This window comes from Mustela erminea, chromosome 9 (assembly GCF_009829155.1).
Source record: "Mustela erminea isolate mMusErm1 chromosome 9, mMusErm1.Pri, whole genome shotgun sequence".
Taxonomy (NCBI): Eukaryota; Metazoa; Chordata; class Mammalia; order Carnivora; family Mustelidae; genus Mustela; species Mustela erminea.
The window spans coordinates 47283045-47292534 of NC_045622.1; positions in this window are offsets into that span (position 1 = coordinate 47283045).

The following is a 9490-nucleotide window of genomic DNA, read 5'->3' on the forward strand; positions in this document are numbered from 1 at the left end:
CTAAGCAATTCCGTCAATCGTCCTACCTCCCTCCTGCCCGGCATCTGCGGCCAAGCAGTGGGGGCCGAAGGGAACCAAGGTTTTCAGCCCGCCTCACCCCACCTCGCTGCTTGTGATTCAGGTGCTTCTCGTTGAGAGAGCCAGGGAGGGTCCAGCTGCGGGGCAGATTGTCCCTCCCGGAACTGAGACCCGGAATGAGATGCTGAATTACCCCCGACCTGAGGAAGAGTCGCTGGAAATGGACTCCAGCACAGTGCTTCCCACAAACAAAAACATCTAGGCCGGCTTTCTTGAGTCGAATCCCTAGGAAAATGCTTTTATTTAAGAGGTTGTGTGCAAAAGGCTTTTCCCTAGGCATTTGGCGATCTGGGGGAGCCTGCCCAGATTTGGAGGAAGGGTTTCTCACAATGGCCACATCCAGCCTCGAGCCTGATAGCTTCTCTCTCTCGGGCTTCACTTTCGAAACAGCCTAAGAATACGCTATTTGGGGCACGCAGGAAAAAAAATACACATTTTTCTTGCAAGTGTCTTATTAGACCTTTAAAACCCTGTTTGGAGGCTGGTAATGATGGTCTCGAAACAAAGCATTCAAATAGTTCCGCCGTGGAGCTTCATCATAGCACGACAAACTGAGAGGGTGTGTTTTGTTTTGTTTTGTTTTGAGGTAGTCTAAAAAAAATAATAAAGGTATTAATTACATAAAATTTGCTTCACGATTGTCCTCCTTTGCCTACTAGGCTCTGCAGAGATACTTTGTTCCCCCGTAGATACCGCTCTTAATGAATTCCTTTATTTGTCGCATATAAAGAAACATTTTCATGTCTCATTTTTGTTTGGCTTTGAGTTTTTTAAAGCAACTTTATTGAGGTATAATATACTGTAAGCTACACATACTTAAAATGCACAAGACTGTTTGACATGATAATGAGCTTGCATGTGATACCTCATATGAAAGAGAAGTAAAAACCTGGGGAAGAGAGTGGTCTTTTCTCGTTTGAAGCTAAGAAATATTGTTGAATAGGTTTTATGGATTTCAGTAATTTCATACCACAGTTAGTGGTGATATTTGTTTTTTTAAGTAGACTCTAGCCCCCCCCCACCCCCCACCCCCCGTGGAGCCAGGGACCTGAACTCACCACCCTGGTTTTAATACCTGAGATGAGATCAAGACCAACCACCCACCTGAGCGCTTGTGGCTGTTTAGATGTCATAGACACAGTTAAAATAAAGGAACTTTCAAAGTTCCTGTTTTCTGGAGGGAAATGTGGAGGTAAAATAATCCTCCAATAGTTTTCCTTGTACTTTTAAAGGCGAATATAGTTACTAAACTTTGAGTTATAAAAGCTGTCTATCTTTAGGGCACCTGGGGGGCTCAGTGGGTTAAAGCCTCTGCCTTCGGCTCAGGTCATGATCCCAGGGTCCTGGGATCAAGCCCGGCATTGGGCTTTCTGCTCAGCGGGGAGTCTGCTTCCTCCTCCCTCTGCCTACCTCTTCTGCCTGCTTGCGATCTCTCCGTGTCAAATAAAATAATAAAATCCTTTAAAAAAAAAAAAAAGCTGTCTATCTTTTGTTATTTGTTGATAACCTGTTAACAGCCAAGTGCGCTTTAAAAAAATGTTTTCGGGGTGCATGGGTTGCTCTGCTGGTTAAGCACCAAACTTTTGACTTTGGCTCAGGTCATGAGCTCAAGGTCCCTATATACATCCTTTCTTCAGGCTCTGTGCTTGGTAGGGACTCAGCTTGAGAATTTTCTCTCTCTCTCTCTGACTTTCCCTCCTGTTTTGTGTGGGATCATGCTCTCTCTCTGTCTCAAATAAATAAAATCTTTTTTTAAAAATTAAAGATGTATTTACTCACTTGAGAGAGAGAGAGCATGCACACAAGTAAGGTAAAGGGCAGAGAGAGAGAATATCAAAACAGACTCCAGCTAAGCCAGGAGCCCAACATGGGTCTGGATCTGACAACCCATGAGATCAGGACCTGAGCTGAAACCAGGAGTCAAAGGCTTAATCAACTGAGTCACCCAGGTGCCCCAGTAAATAAATCTTTAAAAAAATAAAGGGGCACCTGGGTGTCTCAGTCATTTAAGGGTCTGCCTTCTGCTCAGGTTATGATCCCAGGATCCTAGAATCGAGCCTGGTACAGCGGGGCTCTCTGCTGAGTGGGGAGCCTACTTCTCCATCGTCTTCTGCCTGCCATTCACCCTGCTTGTGCGCTCTCTATCAAATAATTAAATAAAATATTTTTAAAATAATAAAAAATTAAGGTTTTCAAAGCTCTTATTGGCTTCTATTGTATCCCTCACATAGTGCACTGAATCAACAATATATGCTTGGCATTTAAATCAAATTGGTGGGGCGCCTGGGTGGCTCAGTGGGTTAATCCTCTGCCTTCAGCTCAGGTCATGATCTCAGGGTCCTGGGATCGAGCCCCACATCGGGCTCTCTGCTTGGCAGGGGGCCTGCTTCCTCCTCTCTGCCTGTGTCTCTGCCTCCTCCTCTCTGCCTGTGTCTCTGCCTACTTGTGATCCCTGTCTGTCAGGTGGATGAATAAAATCTTTAAAAAAAAAAAATTTAAAAAAAAAATAAAAAATAAAAAAAAATAAATCAAATTGATATATCCTCAAAAGGCAAGAAAAACTCAAGTGCTATAGCAATCTTTTTCAAATCATGTGCTAAACTACAACAAGAATTTTTTTGTTTGCTTATTTCATTTTTAAGTAAGCTCATTGCCCAACATGGGGCTCAAACAGACAACTGAAGATCAAGAGTTGCATGCTCTACCCACTGAGCCAGCCAGGTGCCCCAAGAATTTTTTTTTTTGTACCCTTAGGACAGACCGCAGATTAGATAATTAGTATTTTTAAATATGCAAATGAATGAATACAAACTTCCCCCATAACAGTTTCAGTGCCAATTCTTTCATCAGAATATGCAACTAATGCATACACTCTTTGCATCAACCTTAGGCCCCAGTTATCTGCCCTCTCTATGCTAGGTGCCATGGTGAACATGGTATGCCCTTTGCCAGGCCTTAATGAAGTTTATAGTCCAATTTTATAATCTCATGGAATAATATGAAAAAGGACTGCATCTAACAAGGAAATAGTGGGTATACCAGATCTCTTTTCAAAAATCAAACCCACTAATTATTGTGTTTCCACAAAATATGAAGCCTTTCCATTTTTTTGAAGAAAATAACTATACTTGTCAGTTGGCTCACAGAATGTTTACAAGAGGATTTAATTCCTCCCAAAACAACCTCTGTTCTAGGCAATCAAGTAACCTTCTGATGTAAATAATTAATTAGCACTGCCATCAGGTGGAATTTCCCCTTTAATATGTGAATCCATATGTGTAAATAATACGCAGGAATAATATCTACACACACACACACACACACACACACACACACACAGTTGACCTGTGAGCAGCCTGGGGGGTTGGGGCACCGACCACCCACATGGAGGAAAATCTAAGGATAACTTTAACTCCCCATATATTTAACTACTAATAGCCCACTATTGACCAGAAGCCTTACCCATTACATAAACAGTCAATTAACACATACTTTTGTTTGTTAGATGTTAGTTTGTTAGATGTAGTCTATACTGTAGTCTTACAATAAACTAAGCTCGAGGGGAAAAAAATGTTAAGAAAATCATAAAAAAGAGAAAATACATTTATAATACTGTAAAAAATCCACCTGTAAGTGGACCCACACAGTTCAAACCTGTGTTGTTCAAGTGCCAACTGTACATGTGTGTGTATATATGTCTCTGTGTGTGTGTGTGTGTGTGTGTGTATATAAATATAAAATATTTATACGTTGGGGTGCCTGGGTGGCTCAGTGGGTTAAGCCTCTGCCTTCGGCTCAGGTCATGATCCCAGAGTCCTGGGATTGAGCCCCACATCCAGCTCTCTGCTCAGCAGGGGGCCTGCTTCCCCTCCCCCAACCAGCCGCCTGCTTCTCTGCTTACTTTTATGATCTCTCTCTCTGTCAAAAAAATGAATAAAATCTTTTAAAAAATAAAATAAAATATTTATACATTATACATAATATACCTTCTTACTAAAAACATTAACGAGCATTTTACTTATTTAAACATTCTTTAAAAAAAAAAAAAAAGATTTTTGGGGTGCCTGAATGGCTCAGTCAGTTAATCATCGGCCTTCAGCTCAGGTCATGATCCCAGGGGCTTGGGATAGAGTCCTGTGTGGGTCTTCTTACTCAGTGGGGAGTCTACTTCTCCTTCTCCCTCTGCCGTTCCCCCTGTGTGTGCTCTCTCTTGCTCACTCTCTCTCTCAAATAAATAAATAAAATCATTAAACATAAAGAAATAAAATCCTTATTTTAAAAATAAAATTTAAAAGTCCTTATTTATAAAAATAAGGATTGGTATTTATTTATTTGAGACAGTGATAGAGCACAAGTAGGGTCTGGGGCAGAGGGAGAGGGAGAAGCAGACTCCCAGCTGAGCAGGGAGTCTGACATGAGGCTCACCCTAGGACTCCAAGATCACAACCTGAGCCAAGGGCAGATTCTTAACTGACCGAGCCACCCAGGCACCTACCTATTTAAACGTTCTTTATTGTTTACACATTTTATGATTACAAAAGTCATTCATACTTATTCCAAAAAATTCAAATACAAGTATGTAAGTAAAAAATGGAAGTTCTCCCTCTCTTTCCTTGGCAACAACGTAACTACCGTTCACAGTCTAATGTGCATTGTTCCATGCTTTTTTCAATGAACACACAAACAAGATGTGTATAACTCTTCATTTTTGATCTTTACTAAAATAGGATGCTTATATGTAGTTTGCTACTTGCTTTTTTAAACGCAGGGTATCATGGACATTCTTTCATGAGCAGTCCTAAAACTATGAAGTTTGAAACATCTGTTTTTCAGGTTTATGACTTAGGAAGATAACTATCACAAGAGTGAAGTCATTCTGGTGTTAGCTCTAAAGGAGACTCTAAAATTGGCATGTAGGGGTTCCTGGGTGGTTTAGCCGGTTAAGAAGCCGCCTTCAGCTCAGGGCCTAATCCTAGGTCCTGGGATCTAGCCCCAAGTCAGGCTCCCTGCTCAGCGGAGAGCCTGCTTCTCCCTCTTCCTCTGCCTGCCTCTCTGCTACTTGTTTTCTCGCTCGCTCTCTCTCTCTCTCTCTTTCTCTCTCTTTGTCAAATAAATAAAATAAAATATTTTTAAAAAATAAAACTGGTATGTAGTAGACATTTGGTAAATATTTGTCGACTGATCCAGACCTTCTGACTTCAATTTCACCTTGCTGTCCCTGTTGTGTTCCTCTGGTCCAAACAGGCAAATACAGGATTAGCTGAACACCTACAATAGAGGTTGGACTTGACATTACAGAGTTTAGAGATAGGGATTGTCAGGGAGGGAGGCTGACTGACAATTCAAGTGTTATGAAAACCAGTCCATAGTTTGGGTGCTTAACATTGTTATTTTGTCAGCAATGCTAGTCTTAGCAATCTTTTCACACATTTTCAGAAAAATATGATTGAATGGAAATAATTTCTCAATTTAAGTTTTGCCCCTATATATTTATCTTAACCATTTGCCATTCCTTCCAGTTGTGGATAAAAAAGTAAAAACACATGCAGTAAATGAATGCTAACAGAAAACCTCCCAAATATTATTTCATAACAAAGTATAGATAGATCTTCTCACAAAAAAGCTGTTTGGTTTTGCATTTGTTCATTCGGCATGACCCCTATTGTCAAGGAGCTCATAGTCTGCTGGGTGAGGTAAACAAGTACACCAAAAATTACCATACAGGATGATAAGAGTCATACCAGACAGTGTGAAAAGATAGCAATATAGACTGGGAGCATGTAAGAAGTGTCTAAATCAGACAGGACTGAATTGGAGTACCTAAATTAAGGAAGAAAAGGACAAAACAAAACAAAGCCCAGAGGTAGATCAAGGTTTTGTGGGGGCTCAAAACATATACAATTTGGAAGATATTCTTGGAGAAAACAAACACAATATTATAAATATAAAATTTTATGGCCCGTGTAAGGGAAATTTCGCTGACTTCACTGCATATCCACCAGTTTGAAGATCCTATTCAAAGGAAATAGATCTTTGAAATCCGAAAGAGATCAAAATGTGTGTAGGAGAGTTTATAAGATAAGAACCAATCATAAGTAACCTCTTAGGAGCTTTATAGTACAAGAAATGGGAGTCCACTGAAGGATTTTTTTTTGTTTGTTTGTTTATTTATTTGACAGAGATCACAAGTAGGCAGAGAGGCAGGCAGAGAAACAGGGAAGCAGGCTCCCCACTGAGCAGAGAACTGGATGCAAGGCTCCATCCCAGGACCCTGAGTTCACGACCTGAGCTGAAGTCAGAGGCTTTAACCCACTGAGCCACCCAGGACCCCCACTAAAGGATTTTTATGGGGGGAATGGCCAGACGTTTTTATCAAAAAGATAATTCTGGCAGTGCCAAGTTTAGTAAAAATTAAATTACATTTCTTTAAAAACACTTAGGGTTCTCTTTTTATGTGTTTAAGTGAAAAAATGATGTAGTTATAGTACCAGGTAAATTTCATGGTGGGGGGTAAAGTGGATATACATCATATTATTTTGACAAGCACGTTTGTATACAAAATTTACTCTTAGAATTACATGAATTAGGGGCACCTCGGTGGCTCAGTGGGTTGGGCCTCTGCCTTCGGCTGGGGTCATGATCCCAAGATCCTGGGATCTAGCCCCGCGTCGGGCTCTCTGCTTGGCGGGGAGCCTGCTTCCTCCTCTCTCTGCCTCTCTGCCTACTTGTGATCTCTGCCTGTCAAATAAACAAATGAAATCTTTAAAAAAAAAAAAAAGAATTACATGAATTAGTTTTAATTAACTGCATCGCTTTCTAAAATTCATTTTCCAGACTGTATGGTGGCTGAAGTTCCTGTGAATCAAAATAAAAAGCTTTATTCTTATCACTTAAGGATTTCTCTGGTACTGAATGACTCTTGCTTTGAGAGGCCCAGTTCATCTAATTCCAAGACTGTTCTGTGCCAGAAAATAATTTAGGCCAAGGCAAGAATAGAGTCTGTTATCAGATAACTCAGTATGTATAGGTATTGCTTGGAGAAACCTTAGCTCAGAATTGTGGTTTAAAGCATGGAGTCTGATGGAGTCCTGTCTGCAGCAACTTCTTATCCTGATGACTATAAGACAGTCACCTAACTTCTTTAAGGCCCCATTTTCCTATAAAGAAAGGACTTAATGACAACTCTCACTTCTTAAGGTTATTACAAGGATAAAGTGAGATGATATAATTTTGCATGACTTAACCATGGTATATTTGACCCAGCAATTCCACTTCTAAGAACATAAGACAGATTTACTCTTGCATATGGGAAATAAAATGTGTATTTTAGAAGAGTATTCATTTTGGCATGGCTTGAAGTTGCAACTCATTGAAAATAATAGAAATGTCCATTAGCAGGGAATGGGTTAAGTTAAGGTACATCTGTGCAATAGAACAGCACTTCTCAAACTTTTTAGCCTCAGGACCATGTTACACTCTTTTTTTTTAATTTTAGAAAATTTTTTTTAAGATTTTATTTATTTATTTCAGAGAGAGAATGAGTGAGAGAGAGCATGAGAGAGGAGAAGGTCAGAGGGAGAAGCAGACTCTCCAAGGAGCTGGAAGCCGGATGCGGGACTCGGTCCTGGAAGTCCGGGATCATGACCTGAGCCGAAGGCAGTTGCTCAACCAACTGAGCCACCCAGGCACCCCCATGTTACACTCTTAAAAATGATTGAGGACGGGCGCCTGGGTGGCTCAGTGGGTTAAAGCCTCTGCCTTCGGCTTGGGTCATGATCTCAGGGTCCTGGGATTGAGCCCCACATCGGTCTCTCTGCTCAGCGGGGAGCCTGCTTCCTCCTCTCTCTCTGCCTGCCTCTCTGCCTACTTGTGATCTCTGCGTCAAATAAATAAATAAATTCTTTAAAAAAAAATTAAAGAAAAAATGATTGAGGATCCCAAACAGTTTTCACGGATTATATCTATCAGTGTTTATCATTTTAGACATTAAAACTTAGGAATTATAAAAAAAAAATTCATTTAAAAATAACAATTAGGGCGCCTGGGTGGCTCAGTGGATTAAGCCGCTGCCTTCGGCTCAGGTCATGATCTCAGGGTCCTGGGATCGAGTCCCGCATCGGGCTCTCTGCTCAGCAGGGAGCCTGCTTCCTCCTCTCTCTCTGCCTGCCTCTCTGCCTACTTGTGTTCTCTGTCAAATAAATAAATAAAATCTTTCAAAAAAAAATTAAAAATAACAATTATAAGCCCTTTACATGGAATATAAACAACATGTTTTTAAAAATAACTCCATTTTCCAACACACAAAAAAATCAGTAAGAAAAGTGGCATGGTTTGTATTTTTGCAAATCTCTTTAATGCCTGGATTAATAGAAAACAGCTGGATTTTTATGTCTACTTTTGTGTTCATTTTGTTGCAATACCACAGGACATGTAGGCTCTGGAAAACTCCACTGCACTCTGGTGAGAGTAAAAAAAGAAAATAACATTTTGGTGTTATTATAAACATAATTTCTACCTCAACACCCTCCTATCATTTTGAGAACCACTGCATGGGAATATTACATGGCTTTTTAAAAGAATAAGGAAGCACTTTATGTGTTGCTGTAGAACAATCTCTAAGACACATTGTTAAGTGAAAAAGAAACAAATAAAAGCAAGGTACAGAACCCTGTAGTAGTATAATAACAGTGCATTCATTTTAAAAAGTCAGGGAAGCAGAAACTATCCATACATATAAATACATATTATGTTTATATGTGCAAATAGTATCACTGGAAGAGTAATGTAAAAAAAAAAATAAAAAAGAAAAACTACTGGTAAATTGCCTCTAGATGTGCAGCCTGGAAAACAGGGTAAGAAGGAAGGTTTTTATTTCATTTGCTATTTTGCCTTTTGAACTTTCTACCTTATGAAAGTATTAACTAAGGGGGCCTGTGTGGCTCAGGTCATGATCCTGGGGTCCTGGGATCAAGCCCCAGGTTGGGCTCCCTCCTCAGCGAGCCGTCTTCTTCTCCCTCTCTCTCTGTCCCTCCCCACCGCATGTGCCCTCTCTCTCTCTCTCTCAAAATAAATAAATAGAATCTTTTTTTTTTAATATCAACTATCAAAAACGTAAATTTGTTTTTAAAGGAGATGATAATATATATACTTCTCGCAGTGCCTGACAGATGCTTAATAAATTATCCATAGTGCCTGAAAGACCCGCGGATCCCCTTACCCAAGAATCCAACACTGCCACTGGATGCAAACAGCAAGAGGTTTATTGGGACGCAGGTACCGGCGGGCGGACAAGTCTAAAGAGGACTTGCGCGCCTGGCCTTTGTTCAGGGCCTTTTTATGGGGTTTGGGGAGGCAAAAGCGTACGTACAGAAGCAGAAGCATAGTTATTGGTTAAGTTGAATGTAAAGCATAC